The sequence below is a fragment of the Tamandua tetradactyla genome, chromosome X (assembly GCF_023851605.1).
Source record: "Tamandua tetradactyla isolate mTamTet1 chromosome X, mTamTet1.pri, whole genome shotgun sequence".
NCBI lineage: Eukaryota > Metazoa > Chordata > Mammalia > Pilosa > Myrmecophagidae > Tamandua > Tamandua tetradactyla.
Genome location: NC_135353.1, coordinates 163,593,830 through 163,612,329, shown reverse-complemented (window position 1 = coordinate 163,612,329; position 18,500 = coordinate 163,593,830). Strand labels below are relative to the sequence as shown.

The following is an 18,500-nucleotide window of genomic DNA, read 5'->3' as shown; positions in this document are numbered from 1 at the left end:
CATAGAGTATGACCATTTGCATCATAAGGAAAACAGAGTTCTCTTTATATATACAAACATATGCGTATACTTTCTGAAAATCTTAGAAAGAAGAACACAATTCTATGAGACCAATTGCGTGAGGGAGAGATTTTCATTTTTTATTTGCACAATTTACTATAACTCATACATCTTTTAGGATAAGCATATATACTTTTCTAACCAAAAACACTAAAATACCACCTTGATGAGCTACGATATGCTCAACACAACAAATCATGACTTTTTTTTTCTACCCACCACTTCCTCAAAATTCCAGCTTTAGAGATATTGGTTTCTTAAAAAACAAAAACTCCTGATGTGTCTTACACGGAGCAAATATCTACTCTGAAACCAAATTTAGGTTGTGAACCCACTTAATTGGATCCCTTGCCAGTTCTTATCCTTGAGTGTGAGAAGCTGTGATAATTAGAAAATTCTCCTCGGGTTTCCCCTCTGTCATGTGGCCCTGAAGGGAAGGAGATGGCGTCTGTGCAGAGTCACCTGCTGTGCGCATGATGCTGACAACTGCCCAGGTGAGGGAGGGTCAGGGGCTCCAAACTCTATCCTCTGGCTGGGAATCTGGATGCCCCAAAACTGCAGCCACTCTTTCCCAATCTTTTAGGGAATGTGCTTTCTAATCATACAAGATCAGCAGCTTTACTACTTAGGAAGAAACATTCACAAGATCGGCCAGTGTGATCATCTCCCTGTCCGTGACTACCTCCCTGCTCCAAGGGCCTGAGGGGAGAGACCCCAGTGAAAGGTTTAGGAGGTGAAAGGGTGAGAAAGAAGAAAGGTAGACTGGGAAATTTAAAGTGGGCAGGTTTATTTCTGCGCTCCCGGGCAGAACTCACCGAATCCAAGACCAACCGACACAAGCGAGTCTACGCCTAGGTGAGTGGGTCGACAGTTTTTAAACAAACAGGTCAGCTGACGTCAGGAAGGGGAGGTTCTCCGGAAGTCAGGTGTCTGGAAGGGGCGGTTCCAGAAGTCATGTCATCCGGAAGGGGCGGTTCCGGAAGTCATGTTGGGAGGGGCAACACAGCCTCCGCAGCTCCAGTTGCAGTGCCTTTCCCGGTCCCCCCCCTCGCCCCCATGTAACACCCGGAGGTTTCAAATTTTGATGGAGAGAGGGGCTCAGGAAGTAGCAGGTTACAGCTGCCAGGAAAATGTGTCAGCCAGGGGAAAGTTTGGTGTTGTCTATGTCTGAAATCAGGGTGTGTGGGGACAGGATTATTCTGAAGTTCACATTTATCTTACTTTATAATTTTACCTTTGGGCCTTGTGGCAGGACTTAAAATCTTGATGTTTGAGGGACAGCAAATTTGCTTCAGAGCAGAAAGAAATGTTCAATAGGAATGGAAAGATGCCCAGCCAATATTTAAAGATCCTCAGTGAGAGATGAACCACCTGCAGTAAAAGGAATGTTGTTAAATAGAACTTGGGGCTAATAAAGCCAGAAATCCTGATCCCCAAAATTATTTATCACATGCTTATCTTGTGCTTTATGTGGATCAGGCCCTATTCTATGGACTTTACAGTGTTAACCCATTCAGTCCTTAGGATGGTGGCACAGTTATGGGCCTCATTTTACAGATGAGGGAATTGAGCACAGAGAGGTTAAGTAACTTATTCAAGGTCACACAGATATAGATGGCAAGAGTCCTTGCCATGAGATGCAATGTTTCCTGGCTCTCCTAATATTGCCAGGCATTGGGGATACCAGGAAGATGGTGCAGTGACGTGGACTGAATTTACCCCCTGCTCTGTGGGACAAGATAGGGGACAGGGAGAGAAAGACAAGGACTGCAGTAGTTGGGGGTTGAGTATAGAGGTCTTCAGTGATTCTTGGGAGGGGGGTGGTTTCGGGGTGGGGAGTGCAAGGTGGGTCGGGTCAGCCATGATGCCCACTGGGGTCGGACAGTGTGGAGAGCTGCAGAGTAGAAGGAGCTGACTGTCCCTCTGCTCTGGCCTGTCCGAGTTGCTGTCTGGGGAAACATTCCCAGTGGCTCTGCGGTCAGCAGTGCCTGTAGAGAGCCCCGAGGTGGGACTCTGGGAACCGGGAGCGATCACACTGCTGGGTACCGCGAATAGCCGTCCTGTCCCGCATGGTGTGTGCTGGATTCATCTGGCAGATGAATAGCTATCCCCCCCCGCCCCCGTTTTCAGCCGTCCACTCTCCTGTCCCACATCAGGACCAGCGGTCCTGCAGCCGCTGGCCTGGAGCAGCCTCCTTGCTATGCCCGCTATCTTCCCACCCTCGACGGCAGTCAGGAGCAGCAGGCCTGAAAGGAAGCGGTGCCTCGGAGTGCTCCCTGCTGGTGAGAAGTGGTAAGTGCAGGTCGGGAAACTTCTCTGCCTAGATGCTGTTTTTCTTTCTCTATTTTTTTCTACTTTTTAAAATATATTTTCTCTAAATATTTTATTGTTATTATTATTATTTCTATATATTTTAATATTTTTATTTTTATTTTTTAAAATTTTATGGTTTTTAAAAATTATTTTCTCTCCCTTCTGTGGGCACCAGTCTGAGTTCATTCCAAAATATATCTTGCGGTGTCTCCTTCTGACTTTGGGGCCTACCACTGTCAAGGTATGTTTACATTTGTTTTTCATATTTCTATTTTATATTTTTGAGGGTAGTGAATGGGGCAGGAAGTGAGCCCAGGTCTTCCACGTGGATGATAGGCATTCTGCTGTTGAAACACCCAGACACCCCTGTCTGGCTTGTAATAGACACTCCGGTAGAATTCTACCCCCTATACGAAAACTGAGCCTTGGTTTGACAAACCAAGTGCAAAAGGAACCCTTAAACATTTACTTGGTTTATTTTTACTTCATTTTTTACTAGTTTCCTGCTGTTTCTACTGAAATCCCACTGAGTTTATGATATGGCCTAGACCAATGGGTGTGTGTGTGTGTGTGTGTGTGTGTGTGTGTGTGTGTGTGTGTTTATAAGGTTCCCTTGAGAGGGCAAATGATGGAGAAAACTACTCAACAAAGTCCAGGTTTTTCTTGCAACAAAACACTTAAATTCCCTGCTTTTGCGTATGCTTTTTTTTTTTAATCTTTTTTATTAGGTAGTATAACATATATACAAAGCAAAGAAATTTTTAAAAAAGTAATAGTTTTCAAAGCACTCTTCAACAAATAGTTATGAGACCGATCCCAGAGTTTGTCATGGTCTACCATACAGTCCTCTCAGATTTTTTGTTCTAGTTGCTCCAGAATATAGGAAGCTAGAGGGCTTAAATATTGTGTGAACTTTTTATAGGGGTCAGCTTGGTAGATGTGTCCTTCCCACCATGGGCAGTATTCCTACCTGCAGAGAAATGACATCTTGGCCTCTTGTTTGCAAGCCTTTCTCATATCAGTCCTAGGTTAGCCCTATCCAGCCATGTAGGGTGTTCGTTTGAATGTGCTGCAACAGTGGGCATAGTAGTATTCAGAGGACATGAAAGGTATTCCAAGTGAATTTTAAATTATTGCCATGAATAGGCTAGTAGCTAGAAAGTAGGCTTTTAGAGAAAGATACCCAAGGGTGAAAGGTTTCTGGTTTTTTTGTTTGTTTGTTTGTTTTTGTTCTTCTTTTTTTAACTATTTGCTGTAGATGATGAAAAGGTAGGGTTTATACTCTTTACATCTACTCTTCTTCCAAATAATTGTATCCAGAATTCTTCTTTTCCATTCTCCTACCCACCTCCCCACTGTTAAAACAAAAACAAGGACTTCCAGGAAGATGGCTGAATAGACTAGCTCAAGCTTAGCCCTGTTCCACAGAAAAGGTAGGGAAGGGACAGGAGGGTGACTGAGGCAGCAATTCGGGAGTGCGGCGGACCTGGGAGAGCCTTCTGCACCACATGTGGCAGCCCTGGTTGCAGAGGCCGAGGAACTGAAAGGCAGAAAGCTGGAGCCTAGCATGGAGGTGCAGAGTGGCAGAGCCTGCAGGAGTGCATGGATGGGAGCACGGGACTAAGCAGTAAGCCAGGCCACGTTCCTTGGGTGCACTACCCTCACCGGTGCACCTTATAAAAGACATAAATATGCAAATCAAAGAAGCCCAACGAACTCCAAATAGGCCTACCCCAAGACACATATTAATCAGTCTGTCAATTCTCTTCAGACTGAGAACGAGAAAATCCTGAAAGTAGCAAGAGAAAACAACTTACTATGTAGAAGGGAAACCACACAAGACTGAGTTTGGACTACTTAATAGGCACTGTGGAGGTAAGAAGGCAGTGGAATGAGATATTTAAGATCCCAAAAGAGAAAGGCTTCCAGTCAAGAATTCTGTGCCCAGCCAAACTGTCCTTCAAAACTGAGGGAGAAATTAAAATTTTCATACACAAACAAAGGCAAGAGAATGTGTCAACAAGAACTGGAACTACAAGAGATACTAAATGGCTTTCTGGTGGCTAAAAAAAAAAAAAAGACAGGAGCAGGAGTTCCAGAGGAGGGCACAAAGTTGAAGAGCACCAGTAAGGGTAACCAAAAGTTTAAAAAAGAAAGAGGGAAAAGAATATATAGATCTGAGAAATAACCCCCAAAGGATAAGATGGTGGATTCAAGAAATGCCTTTATAGTAATAACTTTGAATGTTAATAGACTAAACTTACCAATTAAACAGAACGGATCAGCAGAATGGATTAAGTATAATCCAGCTATATGCTGCTTACAAGAGATTCATCTTAGACACTAGGATACAAATAGATTAAAGTCAAAGTACCAGCCAAGAATTATGTATCCAGAAAAATTGTCCTTCATAACTGAGGGGGGAAATTAAAACATTTTCAGACAAATAATCACTGAGAGAATTTGTAACCAAGAGATAGGCTTTGTAAGACATATTATAGGGAGCACTACAGACAGATAGGAAAAAGCAGGAGAGAGAGGTCTGCAGAACAGTGTAGAAATGAAGACTATCAGTAAAAGTAAAAAGAGAAAAAAAATAGGTATGACATATAAAATCCAAAGACAAAATGATAGAAGAATGTTCTGCCTTTACAGAAATAACATTAAATGTTAATGGATTAAACTCCACAATCAAAGACATAGACTGGCAGAATGGATTAAAAAACAGGAGCTATCTATATGCTGTCACAGAAGACTCACTTTAGACCCAAGTACAAAAATAGGTTGAGGGTGAAAGGTGGGGAAAAGATACTTCATGCAAACACCAATCAGAAAAGAGCTGGAGTAGCTATACTGATACCTGAAAAATAGCCTTCAAATGTAAAACAATTAAAAGAGACAAAGAAGGACACTATGCATTAATAAAAGGAACAATTCAACAAGAATACATAACAATCACAGATGTTATGCACTGAGCCAGAGTGCTTCCAAAGTACATGAGACAAACACCACTGAAGGGAGAAATAGACACTTCTGCCATAATAGTTGGAGATTTCAATTCCAGACTCACATTAATAGATAGAATATCTAGATGGAAGATCAGTAAAGAAACAGAGAATCTGAATAATACATAAGTGAACTAGATTTAACAGACATTTACAGAACATTACACCCCACAACAGTAGGAGACACATTTTTTTCAAGTGCTCATAGGATAGACAATATGCTGGTTACAAAGCAAATCTCAGTAAATTTAAAAGGCTTGAAATCATGCAGAACACCTTCTTAGATCATAATGGACTGAAGTTGGAAATCAATAACAGGCAGAAGGCCTAAAAATTTACAAATATATGGAGGCTAAACAACACATGGATTAAGGGAGAAATCAGTAAATATCTCAAGGCAAATGAAAATAAAAACACAACATAAAATACTAATGGGACACAGCAAAGGCAGTACTAAGAGGGAAATTTATTGCCTTAAATGCCAATATTAAAAAAGAAGAAAGGGTAAAAGTCAAGGATTAACTGTTCACTTGGAAGAACAAGAGAAAGAACAGCAAACTAATCCCAAAACAAATAAAAGGAAAGAAATATTGAAGATTAGAGCAGAAATAAATAAAATTGAGAACATGAAAACAATCAAGAAAATCCACAGAACCAGAAATTGGTTCTTTGAGAAAATCAATAAAATTAATAGTCCCTTAGCTAGGCTGACAAAAAAAGAGAGAGAGAGAGAGGAGAGAGAGAAAAGATGCAAATAAAATAAAAAATGGAAGAGGAGACATAACCACCGACCCCACAGTAATAAAGGAGTTAATGAGAAGATACTATGAGCAGGTCTATGCTAATAAACTAGACAACATAGATGAAATGGAAAACTTCCTAGGAAGGCATGGACAACCAATATGACTTGAGAAGAAATAGAGGATCTCAAAATACCAATCACAAGTAAAGAGATTGAATGACTCAACAAGAGGCTCCCAAAAAGTCCAGGACCAGATGGTTTCACGTGTAAATACTACCAAGCATTCACAAAAGAGTTAGTACCAATCTTGCTCAAACTCTTCAAAAAAATTGAAGAGGAGGGAAAGCTGCCTAACTCATTCTATGAAACCAGACAAAGATATTACAATAAAAGAAAATTACTGACAAATCTCCCTAATGAATATAGATGGAAAAATTCTCAACAAAATACCTGCAAATCAAATCCAGCAGCAGATGAAAAGAATTATACACCATGACCAAGTGAGATTTATTCCTGGTATGCAAGGCTGGATCAATGTAAGAAAATCAATTCATGAAATACACCATATCAACAAATCAAAGCATTAAAACCACACTATCATCTCAATTGATGCCAAAAAAAAGCACTTGAAAAAATTCAGCATCCTCTCTTGATGAAAATACTTCAAAGAAGAGAAAAAGGGAACTTCCTCATCATGATAAATGAAATATATTTTAAAACTCTCAGCTAACATCATCCTTGATGGGGAAAGAATAAAAACTTTCCCTCTAAGATCAGGAACAAGATAAGGATGCCCACTGTCACCGTTGTTATTCAACGTTGTGTTGGCAGCTCTAGGCAGAGCAATTAGGCAAGAAAAAAGAAAAAAGAAATAAAATGCATCCAGGTTGGAAAGGAAGAAGTAAAACTCTCACTGTTTACAGATAATAGGATGCTATATGTTGAAAATCCCAAAAGATCTACAGCAACACTACAAGAGCTAATAAATGAGTACAGCAAAGTGACAGGGTACAAGATCCATATGCAAAAATCAGTAGTGTTTCTATCCACTAGTGCTGAGCAATCTGAGAAGGAAATCAAGACAAAAATTCCAATTATAATAGCAACCAAAGGAATAAAATATTTAGGAATAAATTTAACTAAGGATACAAAAGACCTATACACAGAAAGCTACAAGAAATTGCTGAAAGAAATCATGGAGGATCTAAATAAGTGGAAGGGCATACCGTGTCCATGGACTGGAAGGCTAAATATAGTTAAGATGTCAATTCTACCCAAACTGATATAAGGTTTCAGTGCAATACCAATTAAAATCAAAAAACTTACTTTGCGGAAATTGGAAAACCAATAATCAAATTTATTTGGAAGTGCAGGGTGCCCCAAATAGCTAAAAAATATCTTGAGAATGAAAAATTAAGTGGGAGGTCTCACACTACCTAATTTTAAAGCATGTTATGAAGCTACAGTGGTCAAAACAGCATGGTTGTGGTATAAAGATAGATACACTGACCAATGGAACTGAATAGAGTGTTCAGATATAGACCCTCTCATCTATGGACAATTGATCTTTGATAGGTGATCAAGCCAACCCACCTGGGACAGAGCAGCCTTTTCAGTAATGGGTGCTTGGAGAATTAGAAGTCCGTATGCAAAGGAATGAAAGAGGATCCATCTCTCACACCCTATACAAAAATTAACTCAAAATCAATCAATGACCTAAACATTAGAGCTCTGACTATAAAAGTTTAGAAGAAAATGTAAGGAAATAGCTTATAAATCTTGTAATAGGAGGGTTTTCCTACACCTTTCACCCAAAACACGAGCACCAAATAAATAAATAAATAAATGGGAACTCCTCACAATTAAACACTTTGGTGCATCAAAGAGCTTTGTCAAGAACGTAAAAACACAACCCACACAATGGAAGACCACATATCAGATAAGGGTTTACTGTCCAGAATATATAAAGAGATTCTTCAATTCAACAACAACAAAAAACAAACAATCCAATTTAAAGATGGGCAAAAGCCATGAATAGACACTTCTCAGAAGAGGAAATACAAATGGCTAAAAGGCACGTGCAAAGATGCTCAACTTCACTGGCTATTAGGGAAATGCAAATCAAAACCACAATGAGATATCATCTCACACCTACTAGAATGTCCATTATCAAAAAAAGAAAAGAAAAACAAATACAGGAGACAACAGGTGCTGGAGACGATGTGGAACTATAGGCAATTACCCACTGTTGGAGGGAATGTAAAGTGGTACAACTGCTCTGGAAGGCAGTTTGGTGGTTCCTTAGGAAGCAGGGTATAGAATTGCCATATGATCCTGCAATCCCATTACTAGAGAACCTGAGGGAAAGGACACAAATGGACATTTGCACACCAATGTGTATAGCAACAATATGATTGTCAAGAGATGGAAATAGTCCAAATGTTCATCAATGGATGAGTGACTAAACAAGCTGTGGAATATACATAGGGTAGAATATTATGCAGCTGTAAGAAAGAATGAAGACACGAAACATGTAACAATATAGATGAATCTTGAGGATATTATGCTGAGTGAAATTAGCCAGAAACCAAATGAGAAATACTGGATGGTCTCAGTAATATGAACTAACCTTAATGAGCAAACGTGGAGAATTGAAGTTAAGAACACATTATCAGGAGATAGAAGTAGGGTAGAAATTGGGCAACTGGTGCAGAAGAAATACAGATTGTGCAACAGGACTGACTGTAAAAATTCAGAAATAGATAGCACAATACTATCTGATTGTAGCACAGTAAGGTAAGTACTGCATAAAGCTGAATTTGAGTATGCTGGAGGGAGAAGAGCTGGGAGCACATATGAAACCAAAAGGAAAGATAGAGGATAAAGACTGAGATGGTAATTTAGGAATGCCTAGAGTGGACAGTGATGGTGATTAAATGTACAAATAAAAACAATGTTTGCATGAGGGAAAACAAATGAATGTCAATACCGCAGGGTGTTGAAAATAGACAGTATACGGGAAAAAGTACAATGAATGTAAGCTAGAGTCTATAATCAACAGTAACACTGTAATATGCTTCCACTGAATGTAGCAAAGGTATTGTGCCAAGACTAAATGACAGCTGGCAGGGGGCATGGGGAAGGGCTGTGGATTCTTTGTGGAAGAAAAAGAAGTGTCTTCAGATAGATTATGGTGGCAAAGGCATGTTTATGCATTTAGGTTGGATTACATCATGTGTGGATAAAACTTTTTTTTAATTTTTTATTATCACATATAACATACAAAAAATGCAATAAATTTCCATGTACATTTTAACAAGTAGTTATAGAACAGATTTTAAAGTTTGGTTTGGGTTACAGTTACATGATTTTTAATTTTTTTTCTTCTAGCTGCTCCAAGATACTGGAGACCAAAAGAAGTATCAATTTAATGATTCAGCAGTCATGCTCATTTGATAAATCCTATCTTCTCTGTATACTCCTCCTTCTCTTTAAATGGGATGTATGCAAAAAAAGCTATAAGTACATCGCAGCAATTACTTGTAGAACAGATTTCAGAGTTTGGTATGGGTTAGAATTCCACAATTTTAAGTTTTTATTTCTAGTTGTTCCAAGGTACTGAAGGCTAAAAGAAACCTCAGTATAATGATTCAGCACCATTCTCATGTGTTAAACCCTACCTTCTCTGTATAACTCCACCATCACCTTTGATCTTTCTTCCACTCTTTAGGGATAGTTGGGTTATTCCCATTCTAACTTTTACATGTTGGAAGGGGCTGTGAATAATATGGGATGGGGGATGGAGCAAGATGTTCTGGAAAGGCTGAGTAAAACTGTTTAAAAATGGGGAAAAAGGGGGGGGGGGGACTTGGTTTTTTTTGGAGTACATAACAGTTTCAAACCAGCACAGCACCCTTGTCAAAAATCAGTTGGCCATAAATTTTAGGGTTGATTTCTGAGCTCTCAGTTGGATTCCATTGGTCTATATGTATATCCATTTGCCAGTACCATACAGTTATGATTACTAAGACTGTATAAATAAGTTTTAAGATTGGTAAATGTGAGTCCACCAACTACATTCCTCTTTCTCAAGATGGCTTTGATTAGTCAGAGCTGCTTACCCTTCCATATGAACTTGATGATTGGTTTTCCATTTCTGCAAAGTAGGCTGTTAGAATTTTAATTGGGATTTCACTGAATCTGTAAGTCACCTTGGGTACAATTGGCACCTGTGCCAGTTTGAATCTGTTGTGTATCCCAGAAAAGCAATGTTCTTTAATCCTCAGTCAGTATTGCCAGGTAGAATCTTTTTGATTGTTTCCATGGAGATATGACCTGCCAAATTGTGGGTAGTGACCTTTGATTAGATTGTTTCCATGGAGATGTGTCTCCGCCCATTCAAGGTGGGGTTGCTTACTGGAGTTTTTAGAGATGGAACCATTTTGAAAAAGCTTCAGAGCCACCAAAACCAACAGAGTCCACACAGCCAGAGACCTTTGGATAGAAGGAAAACACTAGCCTTATGAAGTGAGGAGACAAAGCTAGCAGATGTCACTATGCGCCCCCGCAGCTGAGAGAGAAATCCCAAACTTCATCGACCCATTCTTTGGAGTTAAGATATCTTTCCCTTGATGGTTTCATTTGGACATTTTCATGGCCTTGGCGTTGTAAGCTTGCAACTTAATAAATTTCCTTTTTAAAAGCAGTTCAATTTCTGGTATATCACATTCTAGCAGCTTGCAAAATAGAACAGATTTTGATACAAGAGACATGGGTTACTGAGGTCTGCAAATACCAAACATGTTGGACTGCCTTTTTAAATGGATACGGGGAAGATTCTGGAAGAGTTGTGAGGAGCTTGATAAAGAAGGCTTAGAATACTTTGAAGAGACTGTTGGTAGAAACGTGGACTCTAAGCTCTTAGACAGAAATGATCCATGTGGATTGGCAACTTGGAAGGAAGGTGATCCTTGTTTTAAAGTGGCAAAGAATCTGGCAAAATAGACTGGCTTTGGATGGGAGGCAGATTTTAAAACTATGAACTTGGATATTTAGCAGAAGAGATTTCCAAATTAAATGTGGAAAGTGCAGCCTGGTTTCTCTTTGTAGCTTGTGGTAAAATGTGATAGGAAAGAGAAAAGCTGAGAACTGAACTCTTGGGTGAAAAAGAAACCAGAAATTGATGGTCTGGAAAATTCTGGGTTTCCAGAAGGGGGGAACCCAGAGAATAGTGAGGATTCATCTTTCCCTCCCTCCTCCTAAGCCCTTGGCAGCCATTGATCTTTTTACTCTCTGTATAATTTTGCTTCTTCTAAAATATTTGCTCGTAATCATACAGTATATAGCCTTTTCAAAATGGCTTCTTTTACTAAGCAATATGCGTTTGAGGTTCCTCTTTGCCTTTTTGTGGCTGGACCACTTCTTTTCATTGTTGAATACCCCATTGTATGGATGTATCACAGTTTGTTTATCCTTCAGAAAGACAAATCAGAATCAGGTTTCCACATTCCACTATTTTATTCAAAACACCAAAAGTTTTGCTCCTGCAAGGAAGCTAAATCACTTGCTAAAATGGAAGCCGCTTCAAGCTTCTACAGAGGGCAAATGATTTTTATAGACGTAAAAAGGAACTTAGCTTGTCTCATTGATTGGGCAAAGGTTATGTTATGGGGCAGGTTTAGGGCAAGTGGGTTTTATTATGTATTGGGGTAAATGTAATGAACTTGGAGCTTGATTGGATATTTGGGGGCCAAAGCCTTGGTGGGAATTTCCAATCTCAAAAGATAGCAAGAGAAAACTCAAAAGGGAGTTCAAAGAGGAAGTAGGGCACAGGTTTTGTGTCTCTGAGGGGTCCTCAGGTCCTTATATAATTTTATCAATCTATTCACTTATTGAAAGACACCTTGGCTGCTTCCAGTTTTTAGTAATTATGAATAAGTCTACTATAAACATTTGTGTGCAGGTTTCTGTGCGGACATAAATTTTCAGCTCTTTTGCATCAATACCCAGAGCATGGTTGTTGAATTTTATGTGAAGACTGGGTTAGCTTTGTAAGAAATGGCTACACTGTCTATCAGAGTGGTTCTATCATTCTGTGTTCCCATCCATAACTCTTTTACAAAGCCTCCATTTGTAAGGTTGGCCTTAATAGGCCTGCTAGAAGGAAAGATTTCACTGGGGAAATGTAGTGTTTGCCTAGGGAACAATTTTACAAGTCATTCTCATAGCTGCATCAAGAATACATGGGAGTCATTCCAAGACCAGACCTAAGGTCCTTTCAAAGATACGGGAAAGAAGTCAGGAACTATTGAACTAAGTATGAAAGGGTGAGTTTGCCTCCTAGCTCCCAGTGCTTGTGTGCTGAAGGTATTATGCAAATTAAAATGGACAGGATATTCACCAAAGACCACTACCAAGATTTTACAAAATCCCCATCAGAGAGGAAGAATCTATTGCCCACACATCTGTTTAATATTCTCTGGAGCGCACTCAGTCTACATGGGTCCAATAGGCAGCATTTATGGTCCATACATTAATTGACAGACGTACTATATGTCACAGTATGGAGAAATTTCCAAGCATTTTGTTCTTAAAGACTGAAGTATTATTTAAGGAAGACATTCCATTGATTTCTGTCCGGTGTACTTTGGTCTGTGGAATTCGAAGATTAAAGGAGTCTAATTTTTTTTGGGGGGGGGGGCGGGGGGTACATGGTCTGGGAAAATCTGTCCAATTTTAACCTACTAATGCCGTACTTACTCAGCCATTTATTTTTTATTGAGGCCTTTGGAATGTCAAAAATGCTGTGAGCAATCTAGCCACATAACATGAGGATTATGAGAAGGAGTTTCTAGGAAGTACATGAAAGAATGAATCAATTTTTGGAAATCATTACTTTTTTTAAAAGTGAAACACATGAGTAGGCCTCAAGAAGGTTGCAAATGTATGCAAAATTGTGTGTGTCTGTGTACTATTCTGAGAGAGCTTCCATAAGGTTAAGAACTGTGGCTATAAGAGACATTTAGATGCAGAGCAAATAAACATGCTTTAATTTCTATATCTCTCCTTAACAATTGATGAATGTGGTTGTCAGCTGTACCCAGTGATGTGCTACCGTTTTGCTTTTTAGGAAACTCATTTTCTAGAAGAGAAACTTTGTTGATAAAGTAAAGAACTGTTTTCAGTAAACAATGTACATTGATTATCTTGAATAAAGGATTTTTAAACTTGAGAAAAAGACAAATGGAGACCTGTCAAAGGGTATGTGTATAACAGTGGTTCTAAGGACAAAGATAAAGACAATTTGATAATAAAAGGAATAACAGGTGCAGTGGAATGAAACACTTTGAATACATAGAAACTCTTATGTTACTGTTATTGTTAGAGACATTTCTGAGCCAGTTAGGGAAATCCGAACATGGGTTAAGGATCTGACTCTATTAAGAAATCATTGTTAATCTTTTTTTGGTGTGATAAATGACATGCGATTACTTTTAAAAAGAAAATATTATTTCTTATCTTTTAGAAATACATATTGAAGTACTTCTGGATAAAGTGATATGTTGACAGGGACTGGTTTCAAAATAATCCAAGGTTGGCTTGGGGGGTCAAGCGAAGGTAGAGTTGAAACAAGATTGGTTACATATTGATAATTATCGGGGCTGAATAACAAGTCTAGGTGGGCTCATTATAATAGTCTCTCTACTTCTGAATGCATTTGAAAATTTCCATAATAAAAACGTGGAAGAAAATCCCATGTGTTCAAACTCCGGAATTGAGTCCATGTTTCAAAACAGAAAAGATAAAAGAAAATAGCAAAATCAATAAACGATGCAACGGTCACCACTGCAGTGTAAGGAGGCCACTCCCTCCTTACTCAGGAACTTATTAATTAGAGGGAAAGAACAAAGCATTTACCCCAGATTATTTTTATATGAACTGAATTTAAGGGTAACCGAACAGCCATAGCAATGAGGAAAAGTTATTTTTTACGGAAGCATCTCAGCCAATATCTCTGGCAGGAACATGTGAGTTAGAAAGTCACCCTTTTCAATCATTAATGAAATAACTGATTCAAACCAGGACCATCAATAGATAAAACCATTAGGAGGATGTTTGATGAGAAAATTTAAAATAGGCATCAGGTCTTCACCTGGAGAATCTATCAAGCAACCTTAGCGTCCCGAAATGGGGGGAGATCATCATGTGCCTCCTGGTACAGTGCAGTCCGTCTGAGGTAGCTGGTAGCCCCTATGCAATCCCGGTCCCCGAAAAGCTGAGCCCAAATCTAATCAAGAGACAACAAGTTAAATGACATTAGGAGGCAAATGGACCTCCTGATTGTGGGGAATTCTACAGGACAATTGGCCTGGTTTCCTCGGGAAATAAATGGAAGAAGGAAGAAGGAAAAGGAGGAGGAGAACAAGAGGAAGAGGAGGGGAAGATGGGGGTTGGAGAGTGAAGGAGACTGCATTGGATTAAAACTGAAGAGAAAAAGTAGGCAGCAAATGTGGAGCAAATAAACTGTACAACTCTTTTTGAGGCACTAAACATTTCTGATTGGGTATTTCATAATAACGAGGAATAATTGTTAAAAATGTGTTGAGGTGGTATGTGATCAGGTAAGGAAATGTGCATATTTTTTAGAGAGGACACTGAAATATGTGGGGATGAAGGGACATGATGTCTGGGCTTTACCTTGAAATACTTTGGAGAAAAAAACCAGATGAAGTAGAAAGACAGGAGAGAGGCAGCTAATGTGGCGGGCTCGTGCTGACTGCTGCGGGTGCAGACAGCTGCATGCAGAGGCCTCACCCTATTCTCTCTACTTGTATGTGTTTTGGAAAATTGTGTATAATAAAAGCAGGATGTTCTTTTCATGCCATAGGAATTCAGGCCAATCACTGGCTAGCAGAAGCTTAAGAGGGAGGTTAACATGTTCCCAGACTCTCATGTCCACACGCTAGATTTAGAGTATTGATGATTTATTTTAGCTAAGAAGAATGGAAATCCAGACCCCGTCCAAGTGACTGGCAGCTAGGCAAGATTTTCTTTTTAACAGGTTTCTTCATTCAACCAGTCAAACCACCAACCCAGTTTAGACACAGAAGATACCGGGGGGCAACAGTTTCTGCCCCAATGACGTCTAATCAAGTCCTGAGACCCTGGCAATGCCTGGCCGTGGGTCCTGGTGCTGCTGCCGGCCGCCTCCGGCTCACGGTGGGTGGGGAGAGCCCATGTCATCGGGGAGCTCCCGCCCCGGGAACTCGGGGTGCACTCGGTTCTGGGAGGAAGAGTTGTACGAGAGGAAGGTAAAGCCGCTGACCAGCAGCAGCAGGGCGCCCAGGGACGCCACGACGCTGGCCCTCCCGACTTCCTGGGTGTCCGGCTTGAAGGGCAGTTGGAAAGATGGGGGGAAGGAGATGCCCTCTTCCCGCATCACCGTGAGGTAGTTCACGCCCACTGTGCCGCAGACACACAGGCCGGCTGTGATGTGCAGGGCTCCCGCGACCAGGAACCGAAGGGAGGTGGCCTCCCTGCGCCGGAGCCCGACGTACGCGGTCCGGAGCGCGACGACGGCGCTGACTTGGCCCAGGAGGCCCAGGAGGATGGCGGTCAGCAGGAGGCCGTGGGCCCCGCGGAGGCGCAGCGGCAGGGAGGCGCTGTAGGAGGCGTAGCCGTAGCAGAGCGGGTCCTTGCAGAAGTGGTTGGCGTGCTGGTACACGCACGTCTTCCCCATGCCCACGCACACCAGGCTGGACCGGTAGGGCGGGTTGGAGCCGAGGTGCCACACGCGCCAGGCCGCCAGGCCCATGGAGATGACGGACAGGACCCAGCCCACGGTGCCAGCAGCCAGGCCGGCCACTTGGTGGTGGACGCTGCTGAGGGCTAAGAGCAGGGTGGTCCTGTGCTCCGAGGAACTGCAAAGAAATACGGGGCATGGTGAGGGGGCCTCGGCCTGGGGTCGTGCCCCCCTCCATCCCCGCCCCTCCCTGGGGACCAGCAGCACCCAGGAGGGACGTGCTCCCCTCCGGACAGAGACGCGTGGCCCTTGGTGCTGCTGCAGGGAGTTCAGGCTGAGCACACGCTGTGAAGGGCCGTTCCGGGGTCCTGATCGCAAGTCTCACAATGCACAGACCTTTGAAACAGGCAGTTCTGCTTCAGGCGTGCTCTAGTTTGCTAGCTGCTAGAATGCAGTATCCCAGAAACAGGGGCTTTTAAAAAGGGGAATTTAATAAGTTGCTCGTTTATAGTTTCTACGGCCGAGAAAATGTCCCAATTAAAACAAGTCTATAGAAATGTCCAATCAAAGGCATCCAGGGACAGATACTTCAGTTCAAGAAGGCCAGTGAAGTTCAGGGTTTCTCTCTCGAGTGAGAAGGCACATGGCGAGCACAGTCAGAGCTTCTCTCTCAGCTGGAAAGGCACATGGCGAACACGGTCAGGGCTTCTCTCTCATCAGGAAGGGCACGTGGCGAACACGGCGTCATCTGCTAGCTTTCTCTCCTGGCTTCCGGTTTCATGAAGCTCCCCGGGAGGTGTTTTCCTTCTTCAGCTCCAAAGGTCACTGGCTCGTGGACTCTGCTTCGTGGTGCTGCAGCATTCTCTGCCTTTCAAACCAGCACAAGGCGTGTGTCCCAAGATATAATTAACGTTGATGAAACTATTTGACCATGAAAATGTGCACTGTTTGTAAGATTGGAAACTGGGAAGCAACTTCAAAACCTGCAAGAAAGGCTGGGTGAAATGATTTATACTGATCCATGCAATGGGGCTACGCAGCAATGCTGCAAGTATAAATGCAATTCTAAATGTGTAATAATTTGTGTTTGGTTCTTTTCGCTTAGTGTAACACTTTCCAGGTTCATCTAGTTGCAGCAGGTAGGGGTAGTTTGTTCCTTTTTTAAAAAATTCATTTCTATTGAGATATATTCACACACCACACAGTCCATCCAAAATATGCAATCAGTGGCTCGCAGTATCATCACATAGTTGTGCATTCATCACCACGATAGATTGTCCAACACTGTCATTACTCCAAAAAAGGTCATTCCTTGTTATCGATGAGGAGTATTCCAGCAATGTACAGAAGACCACACATTGTTTTATTCCTTCCTGGGTTTCTGGGCATTTGGACGGACTCCAAGTTTTGGTGATTATGAATAATCCTGCTATAATCATCTTTTTTCTAAAGCCTTCCATGGACACATGTTCTTAGTCCTTTGTGTGGACAGCAGGGCGTGGAACTGCTGGGCTGCATGGAAGGTGTATCTAACATTTTAAGAAATGGCTCAACTATTTCCCAAAGTGGCTGAACCATCTTACACTCCCCCCACTGGCGTACAAAAATTCTAGTTTCTCCATTTCTTCTCAACAGCTTGTATTTCTGGTTTTCTGATTTTGTATTTCTAGTCTTTTTTGACAATAGCCATTCAACTTGCCGTTAAAATGAACATGACCAGAATGAAGAGGTTCACCATATATTAAGCACGGACAACGTGTCACAACATAGTATGCACAATATGGACAAGAGTAGATATAGAACTGCAAGGCTACATGCTAAGACAGAGACATTTTTAACTGGGTTGGAGGGACTATGATTTTACCTTTAAAACTATAGAAAGCACACAAACCCTAAGTGTACAGCTTAATGCAGTATTGCAATGGAAACACTCATCTTTCCATCACTCAGTCTAAGGTATAGAATATCACCACTGGCGTGCTTTTCTGATCACTTTGACCACCCCAGGATGCATCCTTGAACACTGTGGTTCCGTTTTGCTGTCTTTCAAATCAAAATCATGCAGTGGGCATTCCTTTGTGACTGGCTTCTTTCACTCAACTTTGTGTTATGGCATTCAGAGGCAGGAGACGTTAGGGACTGGATGTGGTGATTCAAAAGTCCATTCACAATGGGGCGGGGATGGGAATTCCAGCCTGCAGTTCTTGCTGGTGTTCAAATCCCTGTTCCACCAGTCCCTGAGGACCAGCTCTAAAGGTGCTCAGAGTTGGATGATAGACGGGTCTATAAATCCTCTGCTTAAGCTTATGCCAGTTGGGTTTCCATCACCTGCAGCCACAGTCGTAGAGATGATGCAGCTCATGACTAATAAAGTGAGCTCTGGAATGTTTAGCCAGGCACTTTGCAGCCCTTCTCTCAGTCCCAATTGACATTTGCCACTCCAATTACCCCTGCACCTCTAAAATCACCTGCTACTCGCCCGTACCCAGCCTGACCCAGCTTGTCCCTCCTGCCATGGCCTCCTTATGCAGGAGAAGAGGGGTGAGGCTTGGAAACTTCCACTGGGTCACTTAGTTGCTACCTCTGTCTAGAGTCCCTTCCAGCCCCCTTGCATATCAACCCATCAAAGTCTAATTGC

At 41.5% G+C, this 18,500-nt stretch overlaps 1 protein-coding gene and 1 long non-coding RNA gene across 7 annotated transcripts in view; one reads left to right on the top strand and one right to left on the bottom strand.

Moving 5' to 3' along the window:
* The window catches only part of LOC143671099 (claudin-34-like), a 107,198-nt gene that overhangs the window by 35,518 nt on the left and 53,180 nt on the right, over window positions 1-18,500 (bottom strand). For 2 of the 6 annotated variants that reach the window (XR_013169483.1, XM_077146057.1), the window contains exons 2-3: window positions 1,295-1,431; window positions 876-990 (exon numbers count right to left, since the gene is read on the bottom strand). The exons of 3 other annotated variants lie outside the window; for them this stretch is intronic. The gene's annotated coding sequence lies outside the window, so the exon portion shown is untranslated. The remainder of the gene's footprint in view (window positions 1-875; window positions 991-1,294; window positions 1,432-18,500) is intronic. One more of the 6 variants, XM_077146058.1, reaches the window with a different exon arrangement.
* On the top strand, window positions 432-3,064 carry LOC143671101 (uncharacterized). Its single transcript, XR_013169489.1, has 3 exons — window positions 432-1,238; window positions 2,191-2,352; window positions 2,549-3,064. It is a non-coding gene; the product is annotated as an uncharacterized LOC143671101 (long non-coding RNA).